Source organism: Centruroides vittatus, unplaced genomic scaffold (genome assembly GCF_030686945.1).
Source record: "Centruroides vittatus isolate TY-2023 unplaced genomic scaffold, ASM3068694v2 contig_878, whole genome shotgun sequence".
Lineage (NCBI taxonomy): Eukaryota > Metazoa > Arthropoda > Arachnida > Scorpiones > Buthidae > Centruroides > Centruroides vittatus.
This window is the reverse complement of record NW_027122570.1, coordinates 963,676-983,139: the sequence shown is the minus strand read 5'-3', so window position 1 is coordinate 983,139 and position 19,464 is coordinate 963,676. Positions and strand designations below refer to the sequence as shown.

At 27.5% G+C, this 19,464-nt stretch overlaps 1 protein-coding gene across 6 annotated transcripts in view; it reads left to right on the top strand.

Annotated features, from left to right (window-relative positions):
* Positions 1-19,464, top strand: part of LOC136983191 (transcription factor Sox-13-like) — a 377,109-nt gene that overhangs the window by 74,724 nt on the left and 282,921 nt on the right. The gene's annotated exons all lie outside the window — the stretch shown is intronic.

Genomic DNA, 19,464 nt, shown 5'->3' with positions numbered 1-19,464 from the left:
TTTATGTTAATAGAATACAAACCCGTTGTGACCCTGAATTGTAGTTTGCATTGAAATGTCTGTCAATACAAGTTTTGCCTAGAAACATTAAGCGTAGCAACAAGTGTTTAATTAGATTTATTTTATCCACTCTTTTACATTATTTTTGTCTTCATTTTGTTGGCTGCTGAATAAACTGCAACAGACAAGGTCGTATTGGAAAATAACTACAAAATAATCAATTACAAACTTGCATTTGCTTAAAAAATTAGACTTTGAATAACATATATTTACATATTCTATTTGATATAAATGAATTACTATTTTTCACGAAATGGTTCAAGAAGACAATTAAAATTTTCAAAAAATATAATAATTTTTCTAAATATATTACTGAATTTTTCTCAAAATAATTATTAAATTATTCGTAAAATAAATCACATTTTTATCATTTGGAAGAATCAAATTTATTAGTTTAATATATGAATCGTAAGAGATTAATGTAATCCATAATACACTAAAATTATAAAACATTTTAATTAGGTTTAATAGTTTTGATACATTATTTAAAATAAAATATACAAATCTAGTATATAGGAAAGGCTTTGTTTATAAATGTGAGGTATTTCAGTCTTTTAAACAAAAAATAACGCCCAATCCAGGAAATAGGGGCTGGGCATTTTTACCTTAAAACTGAAAAAGTTTCTAGCCCTAAATGATAAAATTCTAAATGTCTTTTCACGATAAGCAATTTATAAACTTCAAAAAATTCAACTTTATGAGAAATAAATATAAGAAGTTAAACTTTCAAGCAGCACTATTACGATAGAACAATATAATTTTCAAAATTTTATAGGTATAAAAAGTACTGTATATCAACTACGCTATTACATAGAATATTGACAAAAAGACTAAATTCACATTCACTTTTTAGAAGTTACTTTTTAGCGATGAGAGTTTCACGTAGTTTTACTTAAAAATATAAATTATTATATTATACATTTCACAGAGTATCTGATGGAAAGTTTAATAATATATATTTTATAGTAATTTTCATCTTCCTGTTATTGAGTGCGAACTCTGTAATTTAATTTAAATCGTTTGTCATTCTTTCACTTTTTCCAGGCAAAATGTTAAAATTTTTGTTTTATTTTTAACGAATTGAGCCTTGGTATAAATACGAAAATATCTATTTTCGACAACAAAAAATATGTTTAATTTTTCCATTCTTCATTACTTCAGTTTCATGTAAAAAGTTATCATATTTTATGAGATATCATCATAGGTGGGATAAACTAAAAATTAAAAGATATTGTTGCACTTCGAAATTTTAAATATAAACATTTTGTAATAAATAGCTAATTATATATAAGTTTAAGAAATACGAAACTTTTTACATTTTTTAGTAATTAGCAAATTCTTACATTAAGATATATTAAATGTGGAAAAATTAATTTAAATTCGTGCCGGAATTCAAAATATAAGAAAATATTTATGAATGTTATAATGATGAAAGTAAATGGAGAAAAGAAAAATTTACAGCTTAAGTTATATCACAATAAACAATGTTTCAATATACAGTATATATTTAGTAAGTTCATATAATTTTAAACGGAGAAAATCTGTTTAAAATATCGTAAAAATAAGAGTAATAGAAGCTAATGACAACACATAATGAATTTATAAAAATGAAAAACTTTTTTAGTTTCAAAAACTTATCATAATACAATAACATTTAGTAAATGAAATATTTGATAATGACATTTTTACGTGAAGTATTGTATAAGGATTATACAGGGATTAAAAAGACAACCCCTTAAGAAATTAAGTATTCACAAATAAAAGAATTTTCTTGTTTATTATAGTTATGACTGTTATACGTTTTATTAACTTATAAAAATTCATTTATTGGTAACATATATTTTAAACTAATAAGAAGAATTTATATAACTTATATACAGTATTTATTTATTTTATTAATTTATGAAATAAATTCTCTTCAAGTGTTAATATAAATTTCATTTTCCTTCAGAGTCTATTCACGTTTTATTAATTTAACTTACGTTTTAAAACTTAAAGGATTGAAGTCGAAACTTCAAAAAATAGGAGTTGTTAATTTGAATAACTCTTTTAACGATAAATAACGAATAAAAATTTCTCCTGTTTAAAAATTTTTCAGCTTATTAGGATTATATTTGAAGCATTTACGCTTTTATATTAATAAGATAAATATGCTGACTAATTTATTTCATGTTAATCTTAATGCATTTATATATAAAATGTTATAAATCTATCGCATTTTTGTTTATTGTAAAAAGTTACACAATGGAAAACATTTCTTGAGATAATTTTTTAAAAATATTTTTAACTTCGAAAAATCGTATGCAGTTTGTAAATTCATAAAATACGTTAATATAGTGTTGAAATACACTCATTGACAAAAATTACGCATTAAGAAAGATTCGTTGAAATCGAATGAAACTTTATTAGTGCGAACGTAATGACGATGGAATGAATGATTACAGGAAATTGTCTCTTTGCTATGATATTGTAATAAGTAATTGCAATAGCATAGCAAACAGACAATTTCCTGTGGAACGACGGTACAATTTAAAGGAACCTTTAGTACATTGCAGATTGGTTTGATGAAATTTTTTAAATTCCTTCTGCCGTCTAAAAAAACCCTCTTAGTAGGCCTTTTTAGCAAACCTATTATAGGGTCGGCCTATTTTAGTGGTGAGGGACGGAGCCCGATATATCCGGATGGACCACCCCTGAAAAATTCTTGGGGTTTTTCAACCCATCTGGATTTGATCCCGGTTCCCCTGCACCTTAACCGCTTGGCTAACCAGCTGATTTGATGGAATACTGCAACGCAACGTAGGGAGCAACTTGGGCTATCTGCCAAGAAAAGATACCTTCAGAGGGGACTTTTATGGGAAACTTGCCCTTATTTAGGTGTTAGAAACGTGAAGAAAACCTAGAAACGCCACATGGCACCCGTTGGTGAGGCGCAAACCTATGACCAAATACCAGTGTATAGTGGTTTTATCTATTCGGCCACTGGTTGACAATACTTTGCACGACCTCCTCTTGCCTAGCTATAGACGACGGTATGATCGGAGATGGAGGCATACAGGCACCGTATGCCAGGGATGGCGAACCTTTTTGAGACCGCGTACCATATAGTAAGCATACTTAGCTTTAAAGATGTTTGTGCATGCCAAAGTTTTAGACTTCAAATAACAATATTTAAATAAATTAAACGACTGTGATTTAATTAGAATAAATGTAAAAAAAGCTGATTGAAAAAGAATGATCGGGTGATAAACTGAAAGGGTGATTTAAAAAGCTAGATGATAAATCGAAATCATATGATACGTTACGTGCCACTTTGGGCACGCGTGCCATAGGTTCGCCACTCCTGCCGTATGCTATCTTGCTACAGATATACCCAAATAGCAACTGCCGTGTTACATCTCTCATACTTGTAGATGGCCGAAGTTGACATATCATCTGTTCCCACAAATGTTCAATGATAATAAATCTGGACAATGGGATGGCCAAAGAAGTGTGGCAACGTGACGGAAACATTTCTGAGAAACTCTAGCTGAGCCGAGCATTATATTGCTGGAAAATGGCTACAATATTACCACGAAAGGCAACACGTCAGGGCGCAGGATTTCCTGGACGTATCGTTGTGCTGTCAATGAATGATTCCTTGCGTGACGGAAGGAGACGAGATGGTTTCCCAGATCAGCAAACCAGCAGTGAGGCAGAGTGTCGCTTAACAATAAAGGCAGGATGGCTGGATGACCGAGTTGGCTAGAGTTTCAGCCTACCGCTCTGAGAGACTCGGAATCGAATCCAGCAGGGTCAAAAAACCCCAGGAATTAATCGGGATAGTCTATCTCAGATATGTTGAGTCCTGTTACGGGCCTGGAAAAGCTATCTTAATGACTATAAGGCAGAAATAATCCAGAAAAAGTAAATGTGAGATTGCAGTGTTTATCAGTGGTCAATCAACGTTAACACGGTGGTCGTCAGTTCCCAAATGGAACTGGGGTTCGTCGCTAAAGTCGATACGTTGCCTGTCCTTAGCAGTTTATGCTTCTCTGTTATGGAACCACCGCAAACGAAGGCGACGATGTTTTATTGCTAATGGCAGGACACATCTCAGCAGCCACATATGCAAATTTGCCTGTGCTAGGCCCTGAGTCTTAATTAGTTTCGATAATACCAAAGGTTAGGTATCTAATAGCAACAGAAGGCTTACGTTGCATATTCGAAGTTATACCACACATAAATTTATTGGTTGTTAGGCAATTGGCAAAGGAAAAGACAGGGTTCTGAGCAAAACTTTTACTCGTCTATGAAAGGTAGACAAAGAAGCCGCTCAGCAGTTCATGCTCGTTTGACGATCGGACGATCATCTCTGCTGGTGGTCTGTCTGGGGCGTCTAGAGCGTGCCTGCTGTGTATGTGTGCCGTCACATATTCACTGCCTCAACACCTCCTTTCAGTCAGAACGGCCCAGATTGAGGGCAACTCAGCAAAACAGCCATGTTCATTCAGTCAGTCTGATGATGCTTGCTCATCAGGCATGCTTGTACGACACAATGTGTTTCATTGTGTCGTACAAGCATGCCTGATGTTCGAAGACCTTCAAACAACAGGTACACAGTGAGTCTGTTTGAGCCTTTATATAGGATATCGGGGTAGTTAAGACACTCTGGCGGCATTATTTGACATGCAATCAAACCACAACTGCGTAGAAAATTCGATATTGCGCCGATTTTGACGATAGTTTCAACATCGGTTCAACCCGTTTCGGTCAACCGATAACAGCCAAAGTTGGTCCAACATTGAATCATCCTAGAAAATAAGTTGAATCAGTATTGAAACAATTGTAATACGATTGTTGGCTAAAAGTCAACACAATACAGGGCCGACTATCAAACTAAATATTGTGATCCCTAGACTTCCGTTTTAAATTCGGTTGAAGATCTGTGTTAAACACCAATTTAAATTGATAGCCACTGTGCGATTTTCAATTTTTATCATCAAATTCGTATTGGCCCATACATTAGATATGCACTGTGCAGTACAGTACATGGCGTATACTTGGGGTAAAGCTTTCTTACATCGCATACAGTAATTCGAAAGTAATGCGGTATATGCTCTATGGCAGGGGTGGCCAACTTTTGTGCACATAAGATCTACTTTTTATCGTAAAAATGTGTCGCGATCGACTTGTTGTCATACGCATAGTCTAAGTGGGGAGGGGGAAGTGTAAAATACATACTATGTTTATACACTGTTTCAGTACGAAGTGCACTCACTGCTTGTGAGTCGAGTCATAACTGCATGCACACAGTTGCGTTCGGTTACAAATATAATACATTAAGTCAAGACATCGCTAGCGATCGACCAAAATTGGCTTGGCGATCGACCGGTCGATCGCGATCGACTTATTGGCCACCCCTGCTCTATGGTATGGAATGCCGCTATTTCATTTTTACTTTTTAAGTACTATAATGTAAGTAAAGTTAAAAACACTAAGTTGTATAAATGTAAAATAAAACGTTAAAAATAAAGTTCTAAACATTATTATTCTTTCGAAAGAATGTCACTGACCTTTCTTTATAACTGCTTACAAATTTTATTAATAATATAAATTGCACAACAGGTATGCGTTGAAACTGTGTAACTTATATCTTATATTCGTTTATGTTAGAAGATTGTTGTATATAAGCCGTTTAAAGCAGTGTCTTTGTTTAAAATTTATTTTAAAATACAAGGTAGAAGGACTTCCGTGCATATTATTTTTGTATGCTGAAATCTTGTTACTGCTATGTGATCAATATCAGCAACATCAATCCATAGCATTCCAACATTAATGATAACATCGGATGGCGATTAAATGCCGACGCTGTGTAAACCATTAACATCACTTCCGATACAGTATCAATACTCATGACGGACCGTGCACCATTCATTGTTTATTGACAATACAGGATCTATTTCGACTGAAACTGTTGGCTTAACGTTGCCATTGATCGCTGGGCCCATTGTTATTAGTAAACATCGCACCGATGTTGATTTCAATTGCTGGGATAGTGTTAGTATTGACTCTTGGTCCAGCATTACATCCCAATTGTAAGTCGATGTTGACTCTAAAGTATCAATAGATTACCAGCGTTGGGCCAGTGTTACCGACTTTGGACCAATGAAGATTCTATTGTAAATTTCTTCGTGGGTATTTACATATCTGTCATGTCTGTATGCCGAATTTTGCAGTAATTGAACAATTCTGTCTGGGTGCGTAACTTTTTTTTCTTAATGAATGTATTTTTATTATTAGAAATCTATTTTTCAATCGGACAATATTCAATTATGAAAATTTTAGGATACGTTTAAAATACAATAATTGTAATAGCAACACTTCAAGTTGCATTTCAGTTATTTAAAACTATCCAGAGAATGAACAATATAGTTTTTATATTGGTAAAAGAGTATTAATCTAATTTTTATGTTTTTACATTACATTATTTTCTCGATACTTTCTATATTCTCAAAATCAATTTTAAAAACTATGCTTATTCAGTTGTATTGCATTAACTTTATTTAAATCGTGAAAAATTGCTGTAAATTAAATATAATTAATATTTAATAAAGCATTTCATTTATGTTGAAAAATTGATTGAATGAAAGATGGGCTGCTTGTAATGTAACTATCTATTCTTTGATTCAGATGAAGTTTGAACCAAAAAGTTATTTCGTAGCTACATAAATTATTTGGACTAATTAGATATTTCTTACCTTTGAACTCTCTGGTTCATTTTTGATATTATTAGTTCAATTAACTTATGTCAAATTAAACATGGTTATCCCATTATTCTAATAATCCGATATACAAGAATTTTTGAATTTTAATTAGAACTTTCAAAGTATTTGTATATCAAATTTACTAAAATTGCATTTATTTGATGCATATGCATAAATACAAATGATTTCTGAATATGGATTTATTAGCTTAAATATTAAATTTCTATGAAACTTTTCTTATCAATTAGAAAGGATATAATACATTTTTGTGTTTATTATACATGCCTAGATCTCTGTGGTGAAGAAAAATTGTTCAATTTGAAGTAAATTAATTTATATTTTATAGTTTTTATCAAAATTTTATTTATAAAATTGGAAATAATACTTTTTTACTAACAAATTAGATATTCTTTAATTGGATTTTAAATTTTTGCGAATGTAAATACCAGCAAAAATTTTATCAGTTTATCAGTTAAAATTTAATTTATGATTAAATTGCATCTTAATAATTTATTCACAACAACGAAAATAGAATTTGAGAAAGTGAATTATAAATCTAAAATATATCTGAAATCCGATTCCTATATACAGCATAATTAATAAATGGATAATTTTTACTGATTTTCATTAGTAAAACTGGTCTTGTAAATGATGTTTGTATTCATAAGACATATATTTAAAATTTTTAAATCATGAAATTTAAGATACTGTTATTTTTGCGCTCAAAATTATAATTAAACTAAGCTTCCTGAAATAAAATTCATTATTATAAAATGTAGTTTAAAATTCACATAGAAACATCACATTACAGAAGTTTTAATTGCTTTCTAATAGCAATAACTATTAGATTTGACAAAATTAATTATAACTAATCTACACACTTCATTTTCTAGTTTTATGTCAATATTTTAACGAAACAGCTTAAAATTATTACTTACATCTCGTTCGTTCCGAAGAGCTGCATAGTTGAACGATTACTGAACCAGATCAATTCTGAATTTTTAAAAGATAAGCTTTAACAGCTTATATACTTTTCTTTCTTCACAGTTGTTATTATTAACCATTTTTATGAAAGCAAAACGTAAATATTTCATCTCGTATTTTGTAAGTTTTCTTAATTCCTTAAAAGTTCCTTTTTTAATTGAGATATCTGGCATATTCTTATATTAAACATGAATCGTTGTATTGTAAATTTACGTTATTTTATATATTTCAGTTAAGCACTTTTCTTTACACAATTTCCGTGACGATTGAGACGTCCGTCATATCCCGAATGTAAGTTATTGTGCTGTTGTCATAGAAATTGGCTTTCTGTGTTATAATTATTGTCGAACTGCATGACGAATTTCACCAACCATGCTAAATCAACATCCTGTGAGGTGTCTGTTAGAAAGGCAAAATGAATATTATGCCTTTATTCTTATACTATTAACATTATAGTTTAAAATGTTATTGTTAACTTATACTAGTAGTTATTGTTTAATGTTTCGTTGAGAATTGCAATTTTATATACGGTATATTCTATAATATTCTATATTCCACTAAATTTCGTAGTGATTTTAAATATCTAGAGTAAATAGTTTTTCTTTTGATCTTCACGAATTTGTTTTCTCTTAAATTTATTTTTTAATAATAAGTATTAATCATTTGTTCAATTATTTCATTACTCTCATTAAGTTAATTGTTATAATATAGTTACCCATTTCTTTATTATGTATATTATAAAATTATTCTCTTCTGATTCCATAAATGATAATTTCAAAATTATTTTTATAACTTCAAATTGACGATTTCGAAATACCATAAACACAAATCCAAGAACTCTGCTGTCATCATTAAGCAAAATTCTCTTCCTAGAATTATAAAATTGCTTTCGTTGCACATTCTCGAAATGATAGCGAGACGCCATTTTTGTCTATCTGTTATTTGTAGCCTCGTTCGCCAAGAGTCGAGATTGTGACAATTTAAACAAAATCAATATTTATGCTAATTAACACAATATTAATACGAAAACATAAATATATTTTAATCAAAATTAATTTTTTTAAATGAAAATCGTTTTAAAAACCATTTTTGAGTAGGGAGCGAAGCATTTATTTATGTATAGTCGACGTATAGTAACATCTGTTTCAACTGTTGTTGAGACGAATTATAGATACAGTATTTTGTTTTTGAATATATTTATTAATTGTTTTTGAATTTATATTAATTAATATAAATTTAGATGATTTAATTAATAATAACTATATATTGTAAAATTTTATTTATATTATTACTTTAGAATTATTATTTATATTTCCTTTCAGAATAAATTTATTATAAAAAGAAATAAATTAGTATTAAAAAAGAAATAGTTTAATTAAACTTTCAAATATAACAGAATTTCTATAGACGTAATGTATTATTTTCTCGCATAAATTTCTGTTTCTTTTTATTTTATTACTTACGAATTTATTTTAAAAATGTATTTAAAAGATTATATAGTTATTCTCATATAATTATTAACAATTATATCAATTGAATATTTTAATATCAAACTTTCAATTTAACAAAATATAATTGACGTCATAGTTAAAACGAATTTCATTAGTCAAGTTGTCGGATATACGAAAATGTTATAATATTGCGTTTATTTGTGTAATTTTAATATCCAATTACAATTTTTAAAATCGTACCGATCAAATCATGTAATCGTATGTAAGCATCGGATTTTGCATATATGTGTATTTTGCAAACCTCTATGAAATTGGGTGGAACAAAATGTATTCCCGATGCCATTTCCCAATATTTGAGAGTAAGCATATTTTCGCATATTTTCAAGATTTGTTCATATTTTGCTTATTTGGAATTGACATATTTGACATTTTATGGAGTATTAAACTTTCAGAAAAAAGCTGACTAACTCTTGGCAAAAAATAGTTTTTATTAAGGAGTGTGTTTTGGTGTTTTATATGATTACAAGATATGATTACTAAATTACAGATGCTGTAGATCATTATTTAACAAAAAAAAGCAACTTTAGTCGATTCCGATTTGCTAATCAGTTTACACCCGAAAATCTAGCAGCTTTTCGGCATGCTCCAATCATTACAGACGATGAGGAGCCTTCATTTTACCAAGAAGTTTGGGAAAAGCTGAGTTAGGTGACGACACAGACTAACAATTGAAAACTTATACAGAAAATGCTGGTTTGCGATTCGTATTTTGTAGATCAAAATTGTGAATAAAAAATAATGTCCCAAGAAAAACTTTAATTTTTCTATTATTATTGCCAGATATGCATATTTTTTGATATTTTGCATGTTTCAGATTCATATTTTGGGTTAAAAACGTTCGTAGACATTGATGGTAAATCATATCATTTTTCACGGTAATAAAGAACGCTTCACTTGAAAGATATTATCAACGAAAATGATTTAATCGTTTATAAATTAAGATAGATTCATTAAAACAATCTCAGAAACAGATTTTTCGTTTTTTTTTTTTTTCAAATAAAATATTGATGTTCTATAATTTTCTATAAGTTATAACCAATAGTCATTATATATTTTGAATTTTCATAAAAGTCATTTAGGTTTAATTTGATTGAATGATTTCTTTCTTTGGAAACTTCAAAAAATCAGGAAAGCGTTTCATAACGTTATATAACGGAACATAACCGGAAATGATTCTTGCATGTTAAGACATACATAAATCGATATATAATATCATATTATTTGAATTTTATTTGCCTAGCATATCGAATAATGAATATTTATAGTTTGTTGCTGCTTCAGTTAAGACAGACGTCACTATACAATAAGCCTGTTATACATAAAGAAAGCTTTAGTCGTATTCTCTGTAAGGAAATGGTTTACAGATTGATTTTCTAGTTTTAATCTCGATTCGATATATAGTATTTTACTGCATAATTAGCGCAATTAATATTAAAGAATAATTATATTTTTCGGCATTTTTGTTGTAGCCTAATCGTTACAATCTCGATTCTTCGCGAACGAGACGAACAACAATGGCGCCTTGCTATTATTTCAACGACAGCAGTTGAAATAATAGCAAGGCGAAAACGAAACGCAAAACGAAAACAGTTTTATAGTTAAAAGAAGTAATGTATTAGTAAAAATATATTCGAACGAATTAATCAATGAAATCGTTGATTTAAGCAAATAATTTATCGGTGCTTGAAGATGGCCGAATCGAAATAATTTGCCAAAATATTCAATTTACACCGTAATTATATGTTCTAATTAAATTTTATTGCAAATTTTTAAAGTTTATTTTACAATATAAACTTAAAACATGAATTCCATATTAAAAAAATGTTAATGGTCTCGAATGAGAAAATGGTACAGTACTGTACTGTACATGAGTTTGTTCTTAACGTCATTCACATCTTTCTCATATGCTAACGGATACCATAATGAATAATTAATTAATTCATTAAAATTCCTATCTATTTTATCAAAATTTATCACATTTTCTGGACATTTCGGTTATATTATTTTTTGGAAAAATGTTTCGGTCGTAAACAATTCGAGAAAACTATAACGGCAGTGAAAAAAAATAAGAATTGTTAAACTAAAATATATTTTATGACATTAAAATATTGATTTATTATAAATTTAATGGGAAAACGAACTAATTTAAAGTAAATTTAGCCTTACTTAATTTTAATTATGTTTGTAGTTTTTATTTCTATAATCTGACTCAAAGAACTTTATTATGAATTTAAATTAGATTTCGTAGGTTACGTAATATTTTAGATTGTATATTTGAAAAGTAATTTGTTTTTGAAAATCTAGAACATATTTACAGTAAATCGTAATTTTTCAGGCTATTAAGATAACACGAAAAAGTTTCGTAACACAATTTAATTAAAGCAAAATGAAATATTTTATGTGCATATTTTGTAATGTATTAAGAACAATTAAGATTACAATCATTTAATTAGCTTTATATTATGATAACAACACTTTTTAAAATTAAATACCGAAATGATAATTTGCAATTAACTAAACATTATTATTTTAAAAAATTAATTTGAATGTTAATCAGAATTTTAAACATTAGATATTGTCGCTTTCTGAATACTTTCAGCGTTTATGATATAGTAAAAATTACTGGAGAGCGAGAGAGAAAATAAAACTTTTTATTACTATATTATTAATAAAAATGAAAAAAAGTAAAATTTATAATTAAAATTCGCATTCAAATTTTTTAAAACTTTTATAAAATTTTCTAGATATTTTTGTTAATATAAGTCTTTTTGAGAATATATTTTCAAAATATGCATTTGTGTCTCATTTAAATATTTAATGATATAAAAAAAATTCTGAATTTAAAAATTACGTGAAATATATTTAAATTAGCTTTTATCTTTCAGTTTGAAAATTTCTATGAATTAACAAGTTTTTTCATAAATTTCTGTAATAAAAATTAAATTGGAACCGTTTTGTTATTATACAGAATTCTGGAGTTTTAAACCTTGCATATAAAGAAAACTTAATTTTAATTATATATTTTAGTAAAGGTATTTTAATTTGTTTAGAATAACAAAGTAGAACCCGATACCCAACAAAACAGATATATTTTGTTTATTTAATAATTCTAAAGTATAAATAATGTTTAGTATATTTAATTTTTTTATAATACTGGATAGAAATTATTAAGGATACAAAAATAATCTAATAATAAATAATTTAAATTGCTAAAAATAGTTGGGAATAGAATTCCATTCGGTAATCTTTCTTCCTGTTTTTTCTTCTTTTCGTTAACTTTTTGAATAAATGCAAAATATTTTGTAAATACTCAAGTTTATTTCGATATCTTAGAATATGAAATAATTAAATGTAATTTATTCTATTTGATTGTTTCATAATTAAATTAATTAAAACGTCGTGCCTTACAAAACATTATAACGTCATTGATTAAAATGAAAATAAGAAAATGATTGCTCATTTTTAAATTAGCAATTAGCATTTTATTTAAAATTATATGATGAAAATTGAAATGTATTTTGTTCTTAATAAAGTTGTCTTGATTTCATCTTCTTTCTAATGACATAAAAGTCGAGACCTTTCCAACAAGACCTTAACTAGATTGTATTGTACGTCTTCCAGTTTTCTGGAATAAATAAGTGTGGTGACCTCCCGTTGTCTTAAGCTGGCCATTATTTATATCTAATGTGCATATATAACATATATTTAACCTATCAGAGTGAAATATTAAGATTACCGTTGTGCGTAAGCATAAACAATAAATTATTAAATAGCTTTTTGAATAATTTCGTGAATATTATGTAAAAAATACTTTTATTATTAAGAATAATGTAATATTTGTAAAATAGATTCTAACTACGAAATAAAACTTTTGATTTTGGCCTTTTAAAAAATCTCAATTAGATTAAAAACTTAATACATGAGTTGTATTATATGCAAAAATTAGCCTATTTCAACACCAGGTTGTGTTATTTTCTTTTTGTTCTTTATAATTTATATTAAATTCATTGAAATAGACCTTGGGCTATTTTTTTATTCGGTTTTAATTTTTATAAATTTTTCCAAGATTTAGGCTAAGGCCTAATAGAATTTTTTTGTGAGTTTCGATCAAATGAATTGTTTCAATTTATTTATATTCTGCCATTTTGGAGTGTTTAGCGTTAATTCATTACAATCTATTTTAAAATCGTTGTAAACAAATTAAACAATGTACCCAATTACTTTTGGTGAAAAACTTAGAAAATTTTAGAATTAATGATGCTTTCTCATGACAAATGCTACGTCAGCGAAAGGGTGAATGCCGTTTATCGTAGAGGAAATGCTAGTTCTTCTCACGCCTTTCCGTCTATTTACTCAACTGAGGTCGTGGAGTCTCACGAGGACCGCCCTTCCGCTAAACATTGCCACCTAAGTGACCTCGTTATCAAATAGGAGTACGCCCAGGTGAGCGCAGGTGAGCCTATTTTTGATGATGCAGTGACAAAAGGAGCAGTAATTTCTAGTAAAACGAGTCTTACTTTTTGCTCTGGTTATATATTCCCGAGTTTAAAATATAGCAACCTGTTAGTTACATAAGAGAAATGGGTGTTAAATAAACTTCAGGAAGATCATAAACCATTCTTAAATGTTTTTGATAATTTTAACTTTCCTTTTCTTTAAAAATGTTGATATTTTTGGCTACTTTTTAAACTCGAAATAATATTTTCTTTCTATGAAAACTTGAGAAATTTAAAACTAAATATAACTTTACTAATTAACATTATTTTTAAGACAAAAATTTTATTTTATAGCAATTTTCATTGATCAAGTTCCAAAAATTTTGCTGCTCTGTAGATCTATACAAAATGTTATCTTGAAATTTATAAAGGTTCTGTTTTAATTAAAAGTTTATCACTTCTGTAGTCATAAAATGAGAATATTTAAACAAAGCTAATATAACGTGAAGATAATCTATAACTCAGTAAGCATAAATAATTAATCCTGAGAATGAATTTAGAATTACAAATCATGATTCAAGGATTGTTCTGTTGGGTGTTATTTATAAACCTAAACATTCAGTAAGAAATTACATTGATTAGAAAATAAATAAATGCGTTGCATATATTAAGTAGAGTTTATCACAATTAAAAGGAAATTCAAAACTAGTTTATTTTAAATTCGTTCTCTAAATAATTTTTAGGTTTACGAATATAAAGACCCACAAAAGCATTCTGGAGGCGTAATTAGTCTATCATTGTGCGAGTCATGTGATCATCTTATCAACAATAGCTACGAGAGACAACAATAGAAGACCGCAGACAATGAAAAGACATCAAATAATGAAAAGACTACTTTTCACAATTGTAGTCTCGAAAATATGTTTGTCGTTGTACGTAGCTTAAGTAAATTCGAAACTCGATGAGAAGAAACGCATTACAGTAACAGCCTTTTCTCTTTTTCTATTCACATCTCTGCTCCGAGTACCTCGGTGTTTGTCCGAAACCAAATAACTAATCTTTCTTCGTCCACCGCAATACAGGAGAAGCTAGAAACTCAGCGTTTTTTTTTTCTTCTTCTTCTTCTTCTTTCCTCTGCTTCTCCTTTTCGACCATCTGCAACAAAAAAGAACGCGAACGACGAGAGAAAAGGTGACGCAGGACCGACTGGATACAAAAGTCCGACAACAAATGCCTCGCAGTCTCAGTCCATTGTTGTCCGTTAGGACCCACTGGATCCACAATGGCATCGGGCTCTTTTTATAGAGTGACATTCAGTAATACTCCCTCGCTCCGACCCTCGTTGTCATGGTGACGAGATGTTGCTATTCCTAGTCCACCTACACTCATCCCTTGCACCGGCGATTCAATAAAAAATAAAGTATTCCTGCATGGACACTTTCGTTTGTAATATTTACAAAATCATTGTCATCGTTTTCTTATATAGTTTATTCTGTGAATTTGCTAGGTAAATAGATTCATCAAAGAAATTTTTGAAAATTTTTAATGTTTACGTAGCACATTTCTTGTATTTTCGAAATATATTAATATACTATGTTAATATTCCTATTAGACTTTAAAGTCAATTTTGAGCATAATAATGAAACGACACAATATTTAGTTATTAATATATAAGTATAACTTTATATATTAATATCTATGTCTTTAAATATAACTTTAAATGTTTGTCGAGGTCGAAATCAGAAGTTTAATAAATTATTTTTTAGAAAAAGAATTTTTGAGATCTCCAAATACTAGCTGAGGTTTTCGATGAGAGGAAAAAGCCTCTAATATGATAATACAATTATCATTTATAAAATTTATCAGATAAAAATTTCGTTTTTGACTGTCACTTTAATGGATATATTTTCATAAGTTTCAAAGAAAATTTTGATGATAATTATTTTCTCTTTCATAAACTATAACTTATAGATACTGATAAATGATAGTCAACTGATACATGTATTTACTACATTTAAATAGTCTTATAAAAATCCAAACAATATATTAAAAGTAGATGGATTTTTAATAAGGTTTCGAGGAATTATAAAAATCTTAGAGAAATAATTATAATGAAATAACCGAATAACAGATTATAGAAACGAACTATAAAATTAACTATACTATAGAATTATAGTATAGTTAATTATTATGTCTTTGTGTCCTCTATCGTAATTTAAAATTTATCTTGTATACTAGTACTATTTTATCAATTAACAGGACTTATTATACTGGAATTATGGATGCAGATATTTAGTCTTATAGATCAGAAATAATATTTTTTATTTAGTTCACCTAAAAAGTATTATTTCTGATCTATAAGACTAAATATCTGCATCCATAATTCCAGTATAATAAGTCCTGTTAATTGATAAAAACGTACTAGTATACAAGATAAATTTTAAATATAGTACAGTTAGTTGACAATTCGATTATATAGTTATAATATAAACTACTAATGACTATTTTTTCAGTCAACTTTTACATTTTCTGCTAAATTATCAACTTATTTTTTTAAACATAAGTTGCTATTTTCTAATAATGCATTTAATAACAGAATTTAACCAACTGTTTTATATTAATATTTATTTCTATAATAAAACGAGTAAATTATTAATTATTATGAATACAAATCTATTTGTTTTTAATAGGCTTTCGTCAATTAATATTTTTCAGCCAGTATGAATAAGTTTTTATTTATTTATTTATTTATATTCTAATTTGGTGAAGTTAGCCATAAAACTCCAACAAACCAACCAACCATAACAATAAAACATATTTTACACCGATAACATCATCTTATTTATATTTATTTAATAATGGCAAAAATTATTATTAACTTAAAATATTAGAAAGCAACTATAAAAAGTAAATACAATACGCAAAGTTTGTTAATTATTAGCATATTAACTCAAGTTCTATCCGTTTTGAGTTCAATAAAACCCAAATTATTTATTAAAGAGAAAAACATATACAATCTGTTTGCGTAAATTTTTTATTAACAGATTATATAAATTTTAAATTAATTTGGATATTAAATTCAGCAATTTTTATCCGGGAGTTCTTAAGCAAAAATACAAAGATTTCCATATAAAATTTTTATTCTTAATTTATAAACGGAATATAATTAATATTATATTATTAATGAGTTATAAAATATGTTTTCTTATTATAAAAATATTCAACTTTTAATAAAAAAACAATTCCTAATTAAGATTAAATTAACTTTTTACAGAAAATTATAGTTAAATGCATTACAATAAAAAATTATATTCATTATATTTTAAATAAAATCTCAATTTCTCAAAAATGTTATTTTATTATTAATCCTACTATTAGTCTTTGTTTAGTCCATTGTAGACCTATTACGTACTAATAGTCGTATCCCATATAACAGTCAAATGAAGTATCGTATGGGGTCTATTATTATAAATATAATCAATTGAAATTTACACTAAAATCTTTCGGGACTTGTCTAAAGATTGAAGAAATCTGTAATAGTAATATAACTATAATAAAATTTTTATTTTTATAACTTTAAGTAGATATTTGTCTACGCAAATTTACATTAAGTCAAAATTTTGTATAATAGCATGTTTTATGTTTTGAATTTGAATCTTGTAGATGTATTCTATAAAATTATCGTCATTAGGATGTCAAAAGTTAAGTTATTTGTTGAATTGCCTTCCTGCACTTTGATAAAACGTGACAAGGAAAATGGGAATAAAAAAGGATTATAAAAAAGAAAGGTTTTTCTTTTTTAATCAATTTACATTCTAAATAACATAATTTTCGAGCATCTTTTTTGGAAAAATTCGTTTACTGTTTTTATTCTATTCGTTTGTTCGCTACTCTTTGTAAATTTCTTTCAATAAAACTAAGAACTTCAAATGCACTAATTGTTAAGAGTGAGTTTTGTTTTCTTAGATTAAAATTTGTTTAAAATGAACAGTTGTGCCATTTAATTATTTTAACACACAGCTTGTCCAAATGAATAAAATACCAATAATGCATATCTACTTTAAAACAAGTAAGTTTGTCGGTATTTTTAAGAGTTATACGCTATAGAAACCGTGTAATACATTTAAGAATTGTTCCTTTTGATGTCACGAAACATCTTTTAAATGTTATACTCCACTTTATTTTAATTCTCGGATTTATATCTGTAGATACAAGTTTAATGCGTTTTAACAATATTGAAATATCTTTCTTTTATATGCATTTTTTAAAAATTCAAATACGTTAAGTCTAAATACAGTGTGTATATATACTGCGTGTAATAAGATATAATAATAACTGATTAACATTTCTTAGTTGATGTCCGCCAGATTTACATAAATATAAAAATTTCTCTCTATCTCGTACATTTATATTGACTTTATAATATCCTGTATTTACGACCTTTAACTTAAAACAATCTAAAGTAGAATCCATTCTTAGCATTAGGATACTTGATTCTATATAATATAATTAAAATGTTTCGATAACTCTATTAATATTTCAATATAGAAAAAAGAATTTTAATTTCAGTTCGGATCATTGATGAAATAATTAAATGTTACGATAAATTTAAAGAAAACTTCATCAAAAATAATGAATTTTTAATTAATTTTTAAGACATAATTCAAGCTAAATGATTTAAAATAAAACTTTAAAGAATTCCGATTTTTTACAAAATATGGAACAAAAATAGTGACGCGTAATGGCACGAAAAATTGGAATGCTTCGAAATAACCTTTACATAAAACATTTCCTTGTCTAAATATTTTTGTTCTAATACATGACCTTTATTTGAACGTTTTAATGATAAAGTATTAGTTTCTGTTATCGAAAGTTTAACTGTTCTATATAAGTCACACGAAGTAGAATTAAATTTTATTTTATTTTTTCAAAATATTATATTTATAAATAATAATAATAATAATATGAAATACATTTCTGTGATCGCTTTAAGTAGAATTAAATCTTAAAAATTTTAGAACATTTTTATTGTGATTTATAAAATAATAAAAACGTAATGGAGATTTTTAAATGTGCCTATAGCAAAATACATAATGTCCTTGTTTACAAGTATAATTGTGTCATTACTGTAATCAATGCAATTAATAGTCCTAGACCTAATTGCGAATTTCTAAACTAATTATTAAGAATTTTACGCCCATAACAACAATTTTACATTTTCTGAAATTTATTACGGTTCATTGATTTTAAAATTACCCGTTTATTTTATTTGTTTTTTTCTTTAAATTTTGTTCGAGATGATACGCTTGATTTTTTGAGTTCTCGCAAGTTGAGCAACTAGTTTTATTTATCATTAGTGTTTCGCGTGCAAATCACGTCACACGGTATAAGAAAATTTACGTCGTTGTTATAAAGAACAAGTGCGATGACCGACTAAAAAAGAGGCAAATAAAAATTTTTATTTTATATTTTAAAATTTATAAAAAATATCATTTGTTTATTTTTCTATGAAATTAAGTAAAAGTTTTGCTGTCCATAATCGAATTTTAAAGTTAATTAGCCTACAGAATGGCTTAGAATTCGACGTTAAGATTTAATTTAATGTATATTTATGTTTATTTCGGCATATATTTAATGTTTAAGTTCAAAAATTTTATTTTTGAATCAAAGGTAATTGAGATTTATTGTTATTTAGATTTAGAATGGCATTTTATAATTTTTAAATTA